Source organism: Choloepus didactylus, chromosome 2 (assembly GCF_015220235.1).
Source record: "Choloepus didactylus isolate mChoDid1 chromosome 2, mChoDid1.pri, whole genome shotgun sequence".
NCBI lineage: Eukaryota > Metazoa > Chordata > Mammalia > Pilosa > Megalonychidae > Choloepus > Choloepus didactylus.
The window spans coordinates 153,367,242-153,385,072 of NC_051308.1; the positions used below are offsets into that span (position 1 = coordinate 153,367,242).

Sequence of the window (17,831 nt, forward strand, 5' to 3'; positions counted from 1 at the left end):
AAAATTGAGGCAGAAAGAGTTACCTAAGCCATGCAGCTGGCAAACCTGTAATAGTAAACTAGCATCAATGTGAATACTCTTCAAAGAGATCTTTGAGGGGAATAAAAAGTAACTTAACACAACAGAATGAACGACAGACTAAGCACGCATTCAATCATTTATCAAATATTTATTGGCATTATATGGCAGGCACTAAGCTAGGCATTGGAGACTCAACAATGGTAAATAAAACTGATGAGCTCCCCAAAGAGATGCCATCCCTGCCACATGGAATTTATAGTTTGGTGTGAGAGGCAAAGATTAAACAAATAGTTACACAATTATTTTATTATAATCATAGTAAGTACTGTCGTATCTTGCTGTGCAGGAGACATCAAGCCTGAATAAAAGGAAGTATGGGAGTCATTCAGGTGAAGCAGGAGATAGAGGGACCCCCCTGAAAGCTGAATGGAGGCAGAGGGCTAGGCCACTCTCAGGTCTCTGCCAGAAGAGTTCAAAAGTTTGCCCTACAGATGACACTCCTCTTTACTCCCTCATCTACAAAGCGAATATACAATCAAGAAATTAAAAATAATCCCAAAGGTGTGAAAACAAGACATGTTCAGGGCCAGGAGATCTTGGTCTAGTTCCATCTCTGTGGTACATGAGAGTAGTTTATGTTTATTTCAAATTTCAAAAGCTCCAGAATTTTAACCCATATTAGTAAAAATCCATATATCATATTTAAATTTTAAACCACAGATTCAACACTGCATTTGTCAATTATCAAGAGAGTAGTTGCTAAAATTAGCATGAACATTTGATTCTTGGTATTCTTAAACCTTTTGTGTTCAAAAGAGTATATGAGGTTGGCTGCCTGAGACATAGGTTATAGTAGTAAAACTCAGTGAAAAGACCGAAGAGACCAAACTCTTGTCATACCTACCATCTGCCTTAGCTCTAGCCAAGTTACACAAGCTTCCAGAATGCCAGCTTCCTAATTGGTTAAAAAAAAAAATAGAAATAATTCTACTTGGCCTACTTTCTCCCTTCAGATTAATGATAACATCAAAAGCAACAATGAAACTACCTCTGCCTGGGAAGCATCAGAGAACAGTCACCCATGAAGGAGTAAACTACTCACAAATAAAAGCTCTGTTCTCCCCAGGCCAGGAAACCTACCCAGTGTGTCCATAGTTTTCAAGCCCTAGGGAAGACAAGAAGCTGTCCTGCATGGAGCGATCACCCAGATCCAGGAGACCTCTTTGTGCAAAAAGAGTCATGATTCTTTCTGTAGAATAAACACTACTTCTCCCAAATCTTCTCTCATTTTAATTCAGAAGACATTCATGTCTATGAGCTATGATTTTTAAGATTGTGCTAACAAAATGAATATTCAGTAGTAACCTGAGATTTGAAGATTTGGGAGATCCGATCAATATTTGGAAGAGAACCTAATCTATTCCTTCACTGAAAGACTATGGAAAGTTACCTTAAAACTTCAGTAAGCACAGTTTACATAAGTAATTATCATAGGACCCTTGTGATGAAAGTAAATGGGAATACTCAGTCCTATGACTTCTTTGTGTCCTCTCCTCCATCACCAACATCGTACTTGGTCTCCCAATATGCTCTCCCTCCTCTCCAACTCATCCTCCACACAGCTGCCCGAGTTACTTCCCCAAACAAATCTATTTCACTATCTGCTTCAACACTTCCTTGATGTTCCTAGACTGCTGCTAGCGAAACTGTGGGCTGTTTATAGGGTTAAAAATGCATCTCCAAGCTGACCTCAGACAGAAGCTGAGCCAGAGTCAGCACGATGTTCCGACTCCCATTCCAGTGCTCTCGTTCTTCATTCATGCCACAAAGGGGGAAAGCCAAATTTGGCAGAGAGGGGTACACTGCATAGGTATTCAAAAAGTTCATATTGTCTGGGGTTGATTCTAAGCACATTTTCACAACAGTGCTGGGGGTCATTACAACAGATACAAAATCAGCAAAACTCAGATTCATCCGGCTAAAGGAAAGGAGTAACACAGGTAAAGAAACAAGATTTCAGAGCTGGAAGGAACATCAGGCTCTTATGGCCACAATGCAACAGGCACAAAAAACATTCAGCTTGTTTAGCTCCAGAAATTTACTTTATACACAAGTTGACTATTCTAAAATATTGTGTTAAGTTATTTTAAACTGTATGTGTCCTCCAAACAAAAAATAAGAAATACAAGTTTTTTTTTTTTTTTTAATAATATATTTAAAAATAATTGTCCATAAGATGGAACTAACTGCAAATTGTATTTGCTCTTTGGATAATTCATTAGGGGAGTTCAAGATAAGACACATGAAGATATAATATGTGAAAGAATGGACATACATGCGGAAGATTGAAAGACCACCTGTGGGCATCTTCTGGCTCTCACAAAAAACGCTAATTTTCATAACATCTAGAGAATATGTCCTTGTAATTCCAAAATGATCACAAAATTAGCATCTGTCAGTAGTTTAACCAAGTTACTAAAAATTCAACAGCCAGTAGCGAATACTCAAAGCTATTAGTTATCAAAATCAACTTTAATTTAAAAAAAAAACCTTGTACAGTATAGGTATCTTAAAGGAGAGAGAAACCCAAGCTGGTAAATCTATGGTATTGAAAAGGTTAAGTTCAACAATACAAAAGCAAGCAATAGGTCAATGACTAGCAAGCCTTGAATAAAACCGCCCAAAGTTCGCTCCCTTCACAGCATAAGTATTTGTCCGTTGCAATGGGTTGACTATACATGTGGCACTAACTGCTGTACTACATCCCCTCCACAGGCTCCCATCAATCTTCCTTCATCTTCATGACACCGGGGTAGAGAAAGGATTGGTGACGTGCAGGAAAATGGGCACTGCATGACCCCCAAGTCAGTCTGTACCACAACATACCTGTCCCAGTTGGGCTGGTCTTTTTCTACCACCAATAATGAAAAAGCCATGCCTGAAAAACCTAGATCCCTTTTTAGCATTTGTAAACCATGTAGGAGATGCATATTGCATCTGCTCTGTTCTTTATTTCTATGGTGCCCATTACCATAGTAACAAGGCACACAGATGGAAAAGTAGGCTGGAAACTCTCCAAAAGGTAGGAAATGGTGGGAGTAGGGAAGGATATGAGGGAAAGGGCCTTCACTGATTGAGAGAAAAGGGTACAATTATTTCTTCTGTAGAGTTGTCAGTGTACTAGCGGGTAATTTTACCTGAAAAAGTAGGTTTTCTTTGACTTTCAGAGAGGGGAAAAAAAAAAAAAAAGGCAACGTAAAAATTCAATAAATATCAATGTCTACTGGGGGTAGACTTGCTAGGCCACCGAGGTTTTTAAGACAGCTGCATTTCATTAGAAAATCTTGAAGATGCAAATTAAAACCTTAAACAGCATCCATATTTGGAAGTCATATACTCATTCCACAGTGTGGATGATTACTACTCAAACTTTCTGGTTATATTATTGCACTAAAGGTTGAGACATCTGTTAAGGAACTGTGGTTGGGAAAATAAGCTGATACAGTGAACATTTTCCTGAAGGTGACAGGTTTATCTTCCAAGTACTGATTCTGTAAAAAACGTCCCTAACGGAAATCCTGGGTGGGGTGAGGGAAAGTGTCATTTCACCTTAAGGAGGCACTGCCCTGATTGAAACTGGGGCAAGGCCTTTCCATCTCTAACCCCCTGCTGCCGGTACATTCAGAGACCTTCAAAGGTATTAATCGGTTTCTATTCATTGTTTAAAACAATGACTTGTTCAAGTTTCATTTGCAAGAAACATCTTCCTACTCCAAGATCTCCATTTCCTTTTTTGCCTTTTTCCTCTCCGGCTGTCAGCCTGAATTCTCCTTGGTCATATTTTTCTAGGACATTTGGAACACTTGGGATGTTATTTATGTTAAGCTACTGGTCAGGAAACAGGAAAAGAAGACATACCAGCCACATAAACTATTTACAAAGTCTCCCTCTAAGCAAATAAAAGCGGTACATATACAAAGAAAGAAAGATGCTTTCTGAACTAGCTTTTATTTCTCATTTCCTAAGTTGCTGGTCATAGTCTTTAGAGAATTTAACACTCCAACTACTTACAGATTTTAATGGAAAAAGCAATGGGCAACTTTGTAGAAATCTTAGATCATTGATTCAGCCAGTAACGAGTTGTGATACTGTGAACATATTTTTGCCTTTCTCAACCTTAGTGTCTTACTGACACTGAAATAGAACTGAAGTAGAATAAGATATGGGTATTCACTTGAGGGTCTAAGGATGATTTTAAGGCATGTTAAAAGTTTATGCATATGAATAGGTGTGCATTATTCTGAGAAACCACGTATCAGATAAGGGTTTAATATCTCGAATATATAAATTAATCCTGCTTCTCAATAACAGAAAGACGAACAATCCAATTAAAAAATGGGCAAAAGACATGAACAGACATTTTTCTGAAGAGGAAATACAAATGGCTCAAAAGCATATGAAAAAATGCTCAACTTCACTGGCTATTAAGGAAATGCAAATCAAAACCACAATGAGATATCATCTCACACCTACCAGAATGGCCATTATCCAAAAAACAGAAAATGACAAGTGCTGGAGAGGATGTGGAGAAAGAGGCACACTTATTCATTGTCGGTGGGAATGTAGAATGGTGCAACCACTCTGGAAGACAGTATGGAGGTTCCTCAGGAAGCTAAATATAGAGTTGCCATATGACCCAGCTATTCCATTGCTAGGTATATACTCAGAGGAACTGAAACTTAAGACACAAACAGACATTTGTAAACCAATGTTTATTGCAGCATTATTCACAATTGCCAAGAGATGGAAACAGCCCAAATGTCCATCAAAGGACGAGTGGATAAACAAACTGTGGTATATACACATGATGGAATATTATGCAGCTGTAAGATAGAACAAAGACATGGATCATGTAATAATGTGGATGAACCTTGAGGACATTATGTTGAGTGAAGTTAGCCAGAAACAAAAGGACAGATTCTGTATGGTCTCACTCATATGAACAGACATTAATAAACAAACTTTGGGAGTTAAAAGCTGACAACACAGGCGACCAGGAGATAGAAAGAGGGCAGAGATCAGCCATTTGATGCTGAAGGACTACAGAATGTTTAGGATTGATTGCATAGATCCAGAAATAGATAGCATAATACTGTGTGATGGTAGCACAGTATTGTAAGTACACTGAACAAAGATGTCTGTGAGTAAAGCTGAAAGAGGTGGGATAGGAGAATGTATGACACCAGAGGTAAAGATAGATGATAAAGACTGGGACTGTATAATGTGGCAAAAACTGGAGTGGCCAATGACTGTTACTAAATATACAAATATAAAAATGTTTTTGCATGTGGGAAAGCAAATGAATGTCAACCATGTAGAAATTTGAAAAAGGGATGGTATTCAGGAAAAAACATAATCAAAGCAAACTGGAGTCTACGGTCAACAGTAACATTGTAATATACCTCCATTAAATGTAACAAAGGCAATACGCCAATGCTAAATGTATATGAGAAGGGGATATAGGGGAGTAATATGGGATTCTTGGTAGTGGTGTTATTTGCTTTCCTTAGTAGTATATTGTATTGTATGACATGTTATTTTTCTTTTTATCATTTTTTCTTATTGCTAAAAAAAAAAAAAAGTTTATGCATATGAATAGGTGTGCATTATTCTGAGACTCTCAAAAACATCTATCATATAAAAAAGTTAAAAATCAATAGATACTATCTAAGGTCTCTTCCACACAACTCTAAAATACCATGATTTGAATCAACTTATCCAAATAAACTCAAGGCCTTGATCTCTGTCTCAGGTGAGTGTAATACTCAGGTCTTCTCAAAAGTTCCCCCCAAGGAAGGCCACCCCTGATCAGCTTATCTAACCCCCACTGCCAACCACTCTCTAGCCCTTTATCCTGCTTTATTTTTCTTCATAGCACATATTACATAACATTATATCTTGCATTTATTTAATGTCTATCTTCCCTCCTGTAGGATGTATGCTTCATGAGGGTCCTTATCTGTTTTGTTTATTGCTGGCTTTATTTCTTGTGCCTAGTATGATGCCTCACACATATTAATTGCTCAAAAAATGTGTTGAATGAGTTAATTGTTAAAAATTCATAAAATGAAGCATGTCAGAACAAAAACTCAAATAAGCTATTTTTATTTTTAAAAAATCTGAGTGCTTGCTATGAGCTATGCATTCTGTTAAACAATTGTGATCACATGTAGCTCACATAATCTTCATATTAACACTTTAAGGCAAGTTTTACAATCCTTAGAGTCTTTTAAAAAATAATTCAACTCTAAAAAGAAGCCAGGCATTATATGATAGAAAAAGCTGCTTTATCAGGATTCAAGTGCCAGATCGGCTGCTAACTTCTGGAGTTTATTTAGACAAGTCACTAATCCCTTTAAGAATTCAGTTTCCACATTTGTATAATGAGGATAATACTTGCCCCATCTACTGCAGGTCATTAGGAGAATAAATGCGGATATTAAAGAGGTTTAGTATGCTAGAAGTGATAGACATATTTCAGTAAGTGAGGTGGTGGGGATTCCTGTAGAGTGTTTCAGGAGAGATTAACTGTCAACTGTTGGGAGAAGGCAAGAGACCAGGAGACAGTTGTACAGTGTCCTCTCACACAGGACCAGAGCATCCCAATAAAGGCTCAATAAAGAAAAGCCTCAATAAAGGCTCCCTGCCTAATAGGCTGACGACCAGACCCAACTCCAAACTGCATTACTCTGTTTAAAAAAAAAAGAGTGCCCCAAATTTAGCCTTGGACCAAACCTTTTTGTATGTTGTAATTCACAACCTCCTCCTGGAAAGAAATTTGCATTCTTAATGAAATGCTTAAGCAATTTTTTTTTCAGTAGGATGAAGATTTGTTCTTAGAAACCAGTCACCCACTGACCCTGCTCACTGTCAATCAAGAGTTTGGTGACATTTTTTTGGTATCTAGCCTAACAATACGTGGGTACAATTTCCCACTGTTCTAGAAGAGTTTGTTCATGTATTTTTAAGACGGATGCTAGCTGGGATTAAATCACTTTGACATTAAATTAATTTTCTTTGTGTATATTTACAAGGGTGCTATGCAATAACCAGGCTCCTTTCCTATTAAATGCTTCTGCTTATCAAGAGGGAATCTTTAAATCAGTCTACTACAGGCCTTGGCCTTTTTTTCCCTTACAACTGATCACTAATTTGACTGACAGTTTTTTTTTTTTTTTGAGCACCAAACTAGTGTTCTTCAGACTGGGGTATGCAGTTTGGGGGCCTTTTCTTTCCAGGGGGTGGAGGTGGGTGGGTAATATTCCAGTGGAATATATTTCCAGATTGTAAAGAACTCTTTCCCACAAGTATATGCTTTAAAACATCTGACTTCTTGCTGGTTCTTTTCAGCCATTACCCTGTATCCTTTTCACATTCATCCTTCTCCCACATTACAAAAGGCAAATATCTCACTGTTCAGGAGGTTGCTTACGGTATGTTGCCTCGGGACATAAAAATCTCCAGGGACCTAGGTGGAGGGCCATTTTTAAATACCTGCCTGGTAGACATTGAGAAAGTGATGGTTTTCATGACCAAGAAACAAATCCTTTTGGAAGTCAGGGGAAAGTTTCCATTTCTTTGTTTTGAACAGCATTGGAGGACCTAATCAAGTTGTCAGGCAATAGAATACTGAAAATCATCTGTGACCAATCACTAGGCAATTATTGGCACATAACTTGGGATTTTAAAAAAACAGAGAATTATACCCCCTTCATTGCCGTGTACTTCTTTATGTGGCAAGATTTCTTAAGCGCTTATAACTAAAAAGGAACACTTGATTTCATTATGAAGCCTATCTTATTCTAGCAATTAATATTTACTTATAAATTAGTTTTTAAGCCCCATGCATCTCACTGAGAGATGATTTACTTATGTTTAATAATTATCCATCAAAAAATGTAATATATTTGCTATTTTGATCAACTGTGGACCAGTAAAAATCATAATTCAATCCAAATGAAATTTTACTTAACATTTAGAGACTTATTCTAAGAAGAACTTTTTAAAGAAATAAATATATAGTGTGTGGGCCACAAAATGATTAAGGTAATCATCATATCTGGGAAAAACACATGAAGATCTTGTTCATGTGTTTTTAAAATGGATAATAGGGGGTATCAAATCATTCTGGTATATTAGTTTCCATAGGGTACATTTAAGAGAATGAGTACAAAAATTCAATATTTATAATATCAGAAATGTCATCTTTTGCAACAATTTAAAATTATGATGAAAAATTTTATATGTTAATTTTTTAAATGTATTAGGAAAGCACACAGATCTTCAAAATTTTTTTAGAGAGTACTTGAAAAATGTTCAGGGGCAATGCTCTAAGCTACTTGTAAGCCAACAGCCTATACTGACCATGTATAATTTTGACTCCTAAAAGAGTTATTTCATAAAAGTGCAAAATCTGTCTCAATCATCCCCAACAAGTTGCCAAATCTGGAACTCTGTACACATTGAATACTCAATAAATACAAGCTTGTTGACAAAGTATTTGGACCATTCAACTAATATGTATTCTAATAGTTAAGAAGAACCTCTTTTAATTATTAGTCAAATACATAATGAAGTATGTTATTGAAATGAAGCCCTGGAATAGGTAATAAGTATGCTGAATTTTATTCCCTAATTCTCTCCCAGATATCCATTTACTGAGCGCCCATTACATGCCAGTTATGATGCCAGGCCCAGGAAGCCCAGGAGACTAACAAAACATATTATTATGAGGAGTACCTGGGGGAGGCAGAGATGTACTATGTCATAGGTACTATGATAGGTGTACAAAGTTCAGAGGCAGTACAGAGGACTGACACTGATCAAAAGTGGTGGATTCTTTGCCCACTCAAATGACCAATTCCTGAGACACCAGGGTTTCAGAGAGAAGGAATTTATAGCTAGGTGTGAAGCAGGAGATCAGATGGCCTATTGGCCTAAAAATCTGTCTCTACAAACTGCAGTAACTCTGATAGTTTTACAGTATCAAAAGTTCTCACAAACATTGAGGACTGGCAGGTTGATAGAGCTGAACCCTCTATCATGGGACTTGCCTTTAAGAGCCTGTAACTGCAAAGGAGAAGCTAGGCCTGCTTATAATTGTGCCTAAGAGTCTCCCCCAATCCCTCTTTGTTGCTCAGATGTGACCCTCTCTCTCTAGCTAAGCCACCTCGGCGGGTGATCTCACTGCCCTCCTCCCTATGTGGAACCTGACTCCCAGGGGTGTAAATTTCCCTGGCAATGCAGGATATGCCTCCTAGGGATGAATATGGACCCAGCATCGTGGGATTGAGAACATCTTCTTGACCAAAAGGGGGACGCGAAATGAAAATGAAATAAAGCAGCAGTGGCTGAGAGAATTCAAATGGAGTCGAGAGGTCACTCTGGATGACATTCTTATGCACTACATAGATAACACTTTTTAGGTTTTAATGTATTGGAATAGCTAGAAGGAAATACCTGAAACTATCAAACCCCAACCCAGTGGCCTTGATTCTTGAAGATAATTGTATGACAATGTAGCTTACAAGGGGTGACAGTGTGATTGTGAAAACCTTGTGGATCGCACTCCCTTTATCCAGTGTATGGATGGATGGGTAGAAAAACGGGGGCAAAAACTAAAGGAAAAATAGGATGGGAGTGGAGAGACGATATGGATGTTCTTTTTTCACTGTTTTTTTTTTTATTCTTATTATCACTTTTTCTGGTACAAGGAAGATGTTAAAAAAAAATAGATCGGGGTGATCAATGCACAACTACATGATGGTAATGTGATAAATTGTATATTTTGGATGACTGAATGGTGTGTGAATAAATCTTAATTTTAGAAAGACATTGGCAGGCTTTAGGATAATGAGCACAATGGCTCTAGATGATGTAATTAGAGCATGCACAGATTGATTAAGTTGCAGAACATATGTAAGAAAATGGTGGCCTCAATATGATGAAGGGTGTGATTTATAGTATTATAATGAGGTACAGGCCACTTTCAGGTTAAAGTTTAAGCTACTGCACATGTCAGATGGCTCCATTTTGTTTAGATCCAGCTTCAGTTATCAAGATAACTTTGGAAATGGGGTGGGTTAGTTCTGGGCTGACTCAAGGTCCTTCATTAATAAACATTGGGGCTGTCTTTAGTGACCACAAGATTCCAAAGTCGAAAAAACAGATAAAATGGGTACAAATGAGGGTAAGTCAGAAGGTTTTTACAATCACAAGGGCACGAATACAATCATTATCAGAGATCAAGGAAGCTGGATTATAGTTCAAAGATTTCAGGTATTTCCCTCTGTCTACTCTAATATACCAGAAAGTGAAAAAACAAGTATCTATATAATGATTCAATAATCATAATCATTCCTTAAATCCTAACTTCCCGGTTACAGGAGGGAATGAAGGTCTCCTGGGGTGATAGGCAGAGGGAAGGTTTCAGGAATGGTCTTTGAGAATAGGTATACTTGAACCGAGTCTTGAAAGATGGACAGGTGTTTGTCAAGAGGATAAGGACATCCCTGACAGAGCAAATACACCTGGCTAGATAGTACCTCCCTCCCTGGACTACAAACAGTTTAAAGCAGCTGGTGTCGGGGCAGAATGCATGCAGTATGGCCATGGTGCATGCATTATGGTTTAGAAAGGACAGGGTGGCAAAAGGTGAAGCTGGAGAGTTGTAGAAGCCAAACAAAGGAAGACCTGCTTGTATGGCACACCAAGGTGTTTAGACTTGGTCCAGTGGCAAAAGGAGCCATTAAAGAGTTATTGAACCATGCAGTGATGGCAGGAGGTTTGCCTTTTAGAAAGATTACTTTGCTGGCAGGGTAGAGAACAAATTTGACAGATTAGAAAGTTAGAAGTCTATTAGCAGAAGTCCTGGAAAATACTCAGGGTGGTAAAGGGGCTGGAGAGAAAGGGTGCTGAGGGGAAGAAATTGAAGGATACAGCATCTAGAGAAATTGGTTACCAATTTTATAAGGACTGGTATAGCAGGGACTGAAGCAAATAGAAGCCAGATGAGTTATAGGTTTCTCTGGGTTGTATAACTGGGTAAATAGTATTGTCAAAATATGGAATATAAAGATTAACAGTGGGTTCTGAGGAAGAAGAAATATCTTCAATTCACTAACTCTAGCCCTCTTTTTTGTTCTATGAGGTAGGGGGCACAGGTATTACTATGGTCAAAGGGGTAAAATTATTTGCCCAATATCACAGGCAGCAGTTGGGGAAGCTTATTACATGCCAGGCACAAGAGCAGGTAAACAAGGGAGACAACGTCTTTGCTTTTGCAGAACTTCTATTCTTGTGAGGTGAGGGTAAGAGAACATAAGCAAAGAAACAATAACCAAGGTAATATGAAAGAGTATGCTGGGGACAGGAGTGTGTGTGGGGGGTGGGGTGGGGTACTCTAGCTAACATGGTCAGGGGAGGGTATGTCCGAGGAGGTCACATGTGAGCTGATTCTGCCTTGATGAGTAAGGAGTCATGCAACTTCAAAAGGAAAGAGCATTCCAGGCAGACAGAACAGCAAGTGAGAAGCCCCAGAGGCAGGAACGAGCTTAGTGTGCCACTGAGGGAGGAATTCCAAATACCAGGGCAAATGGGAAGCAAGTAGTCCAAGTTACAAAGGTATTCCTGGTAGAGTGAAAGTAAAAGATTTCTGGCACCTTAGGGCAGGCCTACTAGAGCACAGCCTGCATACCTGACCACCGTGCTTGACACTGTCTCTAAGAAACTGCTTTATGACTCATGATGCTTTGGAAGACAAATCATTGCTTGGTTGAGGACTGCCTATTTTGACATTGAAATAGGGCCAGGAACAAACTCATTTAGTTTTGCCTAGAGAGATGAATTTTAAAAAAGCTTTAAATGATCAGCATTCATCTTAAATACATCTACTCAGAGCAAGAGAAAACCTGCAGCCCAAGAGCTGGTGGCTCTGCTTCCAGAGGCTCAGTCACACCACACCAAGGTACATAGGAGCAGAGATTCCTAGGTTGGTACAGGATCAAAGAGGCAGCATTTCCTCACAGGCACCCCCAATGGCTCAGCTGGAAGGGCAGTAAGAAGTGGAACTCCACTGCCAGTGTGCCAAGCTGGGTCCCTGTTTTGCAAACGTGAAAGCCATGGAGGGACTGGATACTGGGGCTGCCCACTGGACCTGTGGGCCTCACAGACACTGAGACAGGCCATTCCAGGCACAGCAGTGCAGCCATCCCTCTGGAACACACTGCTCTGGTCTCCCACCCTGTGGTCATTTCCCATTGCTACTTTACGGGATACCTATTCTGCAAAGGGTATCACATGACCTATTCAGCCAAATGGTTTCAAATTCTATCTGCGGAGCAACCTCTGACTCTTCCTGAAAAGAATCCCACTTTACAGCCAACTTTCTCAGACTACATCTGCTTTGTGTGTGTGTGTGTGTGTGTGTATACACACACACATAATCTGCATTTAAAGACTGCCAGTATAGCATAAATTGTAAAAGAATTAAACCATTCCTGAATTATATAGCCCCTTTCAGAATATCACATTGAGAAGTTATATACTTATTTTAGACTGCTCCAAACATTGTGAAACATCTCCTTTGAAGTGATTTTGGAAACCTGTGGCACACTCTTATTCCTGCTTACATGTTTGAGCTCATCTCAAACCACATTCCCCTTCTTTTTACTTCACCCACATGAGCCAACTTTTTTCTCTAAGCTTCCCATGCAACTTCCCACAACAGGACATTTGTACAGGCTTTCACAGCATGTGTACATCCCTTTCCTATTAATTGTTGTATCCCCAGGACCTAGCACAGGGTTTTTCACACATTAGGTGCTTAATAAGTATATGCTGTAAAAATAAATACTATAATATATACTTAATGGTGAAAATGTTTCAGCTTCTGAGAATGGATCAGTTAAAAATCATTTAAATTAGGACTAAAGAAAGTCAGTCATCAGACTAAGCTATTTCTGTTTTTTGATCAAAAGAGACAGGAAAGATTTTGCTGCTATTTGAGTTATAAATATACAACCCAACTTGATTTTTGGAGACAATTTTCAAAAAGTTTGACTAAGAATTAACACTCATTTGGATATGTACGAGATGTACAATTTTAAAACAGCTTTTTTAAATGGAATGAGCTCATTTCTGAAAACATTCACCCAGATTAGGACAAATTAATGTGAATATACATATTATTTCATTTAATCCTTATACATGATTATTATCCCTGGTTTACAGATGAGAAAATTGAGGCTGGTAGAGGCTGACGTACATACTAGGTAAGTGGCAGTATTCATATACAGATTCATTTGATTCCAAGAACCATGTTTTTAATCCAAGCCATGTTTTTAAGCTAAAAAAATAAATGCTGACCTTGAGCAATAATTTGTTGTACCCAGCCAAACACTTCATCTCTCTCCCATGAAAAGGTACAAAACAGCAGTCTGGTGTCACCAATTGGGGCAAATGCCTAAGTATTTAAAATAGGATTAGGAGGCCAATCGTGATAGAAGGGAAACTAGACAATTCATGAAAAAGGAATAAGGAAGAATGAGAATCAGCATTTACTGTAGGCTTATTTTATGCCAGATAATGTGTTGAGTGCTTTGCTTTAATATATAATTTTTCTTTTAATCCTAAGAATTCTGTGAGATAGGTGATACTCATTAAGAAGAGGTTTAGAATAAATGGTGTTTGGCTACTCCAATATTCATTTTTCCTACTTCTCCCTCAGAGTGGGACTCTGCACTGCCACCATTTTTTTAGCTAGACACAAGGCTGCCTGGTCTAAAGACAACGTTCCTAGTCTCTGCTGCTACTAGGTGAGGCCATGTCCCTAAGTTCTGGCCAATGAAATGTAATAGGAAGTATATGACAGCTTCCAAGAAATTTCCTTAAGAGACCATGGGCTCTTACCATTTTCTCCCTCTTCCTCCCTTCCTTCTTTCCTTCCTCCTGCTACTTGGAACATGCATGTATGGCTGAAGCTCCAAAAGGGGGAACCAGTATAGATCTCAGAAGACTGTGGAACCATCATACTAGCCTGGAGTGTCTCCCAATAAACTTTTTTTTAAAAAAAGTGAGAGATAAACAACATCACTTGGTGTAAAGCCACCATTCTTTGAGGTCTCTGTAACTGGTGGATAATCTGTAACTAACACAGTAAATCATCCAAAGTCAAGGCACAGGTTCCAAAGTCAAACTCAGGCCCATCAGTCTGAAAAGTCCGTGCCCTTAGATAAAAGTCTAAAGAACTCTTACTTTAATTTGCAAAAGGTTTGGGGGTGGGGAAGATGTTTCAAAATGCTATAGAAGAATTTGATAGAGGAAAAGAAAGTTTGAATATGCTTTCAAATCTGCACACCTGAGAAAGAATCAAAAGGTATATGCTACTTGACAGTACCCATGTGGAGCTCAAATTAGAAGAGGGATAGAAGCTGTGCAGCTGACAGCTTCTGTAAAAGATGCTGCTGGCTGGAGAGTAGGCATTACAGAATGGAGCCCTGGAAAATGGCCACAGGATGAGACAGAGAAGAAAGAATTACAAGGCACTGTGAAATCGAAGAAGCAGGAGATGAAGTTCAAAGATGCACAGCCTAGAAAGGGATAAGCAAAACCATGTGACCCATATCAAAGACAGCATAAAGGTCAAAAAGGCAAAAAGGAAAGGTCAAGGTTGAAGCTCTGACAACTCATTTTTATTCATTTCCTTCATGTGTGTTCACAATAGAATTGACGGAATGAATTTAAATTGTGCTGGGATTGAGTAGAATCCTAAATGAAAGGAGGCCGTGGAACAGGGAGTTTATTATTACCCTTTGTTCAATTTCTAAATGAACAGTAGTGATAAGAACTTAGAATTCTGAGAGGTTCAGTGATTGGAGTTGGGCCTAATTTTATTTAAAATCAATCTTAATGATCCAGAAGAAAACTAGGTTATTATGCCTGCCAAAGGCATTATTTTAAACACCAGAGAAAACTAAGGCACAAAAAAGGCTTATAGGGAGTTTAGAAACTACAGATGGGAAATCAAATGAAAGTAGGCAATAGCAATAAAAGAAAAGGCAGCAATATGAAAGCAGACACAAATTAGAACATATTTTACAATTGGTTAAATTAATTCTGCATTATAATTGGATCTCCCAAATTCCAGTTTGGTGGTCACAGTTCTAAATTGTTGGCTGGAGCATGCAATACTCCTTGAGTTAAGACAGCACTGAGGGGCATGCTATTTAGAAGGCAATACAAACCATTCCACCAAGTCTAGAGTAACACGGAGTCAGAATGCATTAATATCACTGTACGCTGGAAAGATGCTGAAAAAGAGAAATATAAATAAAATTTGGGAATTCAACTTAAGAGCCACTAAATGAAAATCAGGGGTTGGATTAAACTGGTGGTTTGGATAACTAGTAGAAAAGCAAACGTAAAAATATTCAGATACTATTAAAAAGGATTTGAAAATTAAAAAAACAAATAAAAATAAAACTTTGACTAAAGCAAGAATCATCTAAATATTTCCCCCCATTAACATCAGAAAACAAAACAAAACAAAACGGCAAATTTCACTGCAAATCTAATAGGACAGACACAGAGGGAGTGTTTTAGGAAAACACCTATATAGATCAGTATAAAGAAAAACTTGGAGAATCTGGTATATTTTTCAAGCTTTATTGATTAGGGTGGTTTTCATTGTAATTAACGTTGGTGCTTTTATTCTGAAGATCTTGAAGATTGAAACTGCAATGTGAATGGTGGGGGTGGTAGGAAGAATCTTTAAAAAAAGCAAATCTTTAACAACTATGAAAAAAATCACTCAAAATGTGAAAACATGCTTGTTAGGCTGGACATGTTGGAAAACCTTTTCAAACTGCAGGAAAACAGAACCAGTTTTAAAGAATAGTAAATTTAATTTGCACATAGATTTTTTTCCCCTACAAACTTTTTTTTTTGATTGTAGGTATAAGAAAAGTGCTGAGACTCAATTTTACACTCAGTGACAATTCTGCCCCTCACTACCTGAGCCAACAGTCCTCTTTTTTAGCTGAGAGAAGGCATATAAATTAGGGCTTATAGTCTTAAATCGCAGAAGCCCAATTATCTGGGAGATTAGCTGTCATTTTTCATTTTCTTCAAGAGTGGATCTGCTGACTAGAAAGCCAGGGGCAAAAGAAAATCACCTCAGCATCTACAAACCAAAGAGCATTTTGGGCTCCTAGGAGGTGTAACCTGAACACTTCCAGTATATTGGAATTGTTAAATAATTATACTACTGTTTGTCTTTTTTTGTATGCTTCGCTCCTACACTTAGGTTTAGGAAAGGGAACAATCTGATAGATGCATAACATTTAATTTCCTCTTAGTACTGAACAAAGTGTTATTTTAAATTAGTTACATGTTTATATTTTGCCTACTGATAACCTTTCACAGAATATTTTAGAAAAAATTTAGACAAGTTAAATTTATTCTAGGAAATTAATGCATAGTTTTTGTTGTTTTAAAATTTAAGATTGCCCCTTTTGGGAGGTGGGAGGGAATCCTCTTTCTGACTACAAAGAAGAGTCTTTCACAAATGTCTTCTGACTAAAGGCAACCTATGGACTTTGAGAAGTCAGTTTAGGACACAGAGTAACGAGCCAACCAAGCCTCCTCTCTTTTGACCTCTCAGCACCTGCTTGACTGCAACCCCGAGGAGTAAACTATTGAGCTCTTTAAATGGGTATCAGGTGCCCCCTTCTCCCTCAAAAAAATTAACGCCCAACACCACCAACAAATTGTAGGCAAACAAGTATCCAATGAGCATAAAATGTTTGTCAACAAACACAGCCAGGGTAGGGGGTAAAGAACGACCAAACGTGGACGCCCTCGGGGGAGTTCTGCTCACCTGGGGTGGGTGAGATTCCAGCCTGAAAAACCAGAACCTCTCTTCCCGCACCAGCCCCAAGGACTCGCATTCAGGCTCAGCTTCCGAGACTGCTGGGGTAAAGAGGGCACCGCTTCGTCGCGGCCACCTACTCCTGCCCCAAGTGACCCCAGCACCCAGGAGAGGTCCTCTCGGAGGAACCACTCCCTCTCTCCTGGAAGCAAGGAGACAGCAAAGCCGCGGCTCATCTCTCCGGTCCGGTGCTCGCAAGCCCGGCACGCAGGTGAGGCGTGGACAGGTAACCGCACCTGCCCGGTCAACCCCACCTGCTGCGTGCTCTTACACCGTCTTCCTCCTCCACCACACCTCGGTCGACTCGTCTGCTCCACCGGGAGTCGGGGGAGTCGGGCTCCGACCTACCTGCACGACTGCAGCCCAGGCGCCGGCACTGCCCGCGCAGGGGGCCCCGCGCCGCTCTGGGCGCGCGGGCGGCGGCCCCACGCCGGCACTTTTCCGGCTGCTGGCGGCTGCGGGGCTCAGCGGGAAGCCCCAGCGCTGCCCGGCTCACCGCCTCCGACCGGTTCCATTGTGACGCGGCGCGTTCCGCCGGCCAATAGCGGCGCCTCGGCGCGAACCGCTGACTAAGTTCGCGGGTGGGGGAGGAGGGGACTGGGCGGAGGCTGGAGGCGGCGGCCGCGGTGGTGGAGGCGAGCACGAGAGGAGGAGGAGGAAGAGGCTGCGGCCGCTTCGGTAGCTGCTCTTGCAGTTAATTTTGCTGCAGCTTTGGCTCGAGCTTGTACCCAGCTTTGGGGCTGCGGGGGCCGGTGACTCACTCGTCCCTGCTTGGAAACAAAGCGCGGCTGCCGCCTCCCCGGAGCGCGCCATGTGCTGGTCC

At 39.7% G+C, this 17,831-nt stretch overlaps 1 protein-coding gene across 7 annotated transcripts in view; it reads right to left on the reverse strand.

Annotated features, from left to right (window-relative positions):
- LRRC8B (leucine rich repeat containing 8 VRAC subunit B) overlaps positions 1 to 17,537 on the reverse strand; it is a 95,085-nt gene extending 77,548 nt beyond the window's left edge. For all 7 annotated transcript variants that reach the window (XM_037826690.1, XM_037826689.1, XM_037826688.1 and 4 more), the window contains exon 1: positions 17,357 to 17,537. The gene's annotated coding sequence lies outside the window, so the exon portion shown is untranslated. The remainder of the gene's footprint in view (positions 1 to 17,356) is intronic.
- Between the last annotated feature and the right edge of the window lie 294 nt (positions 17,538 to 17,831).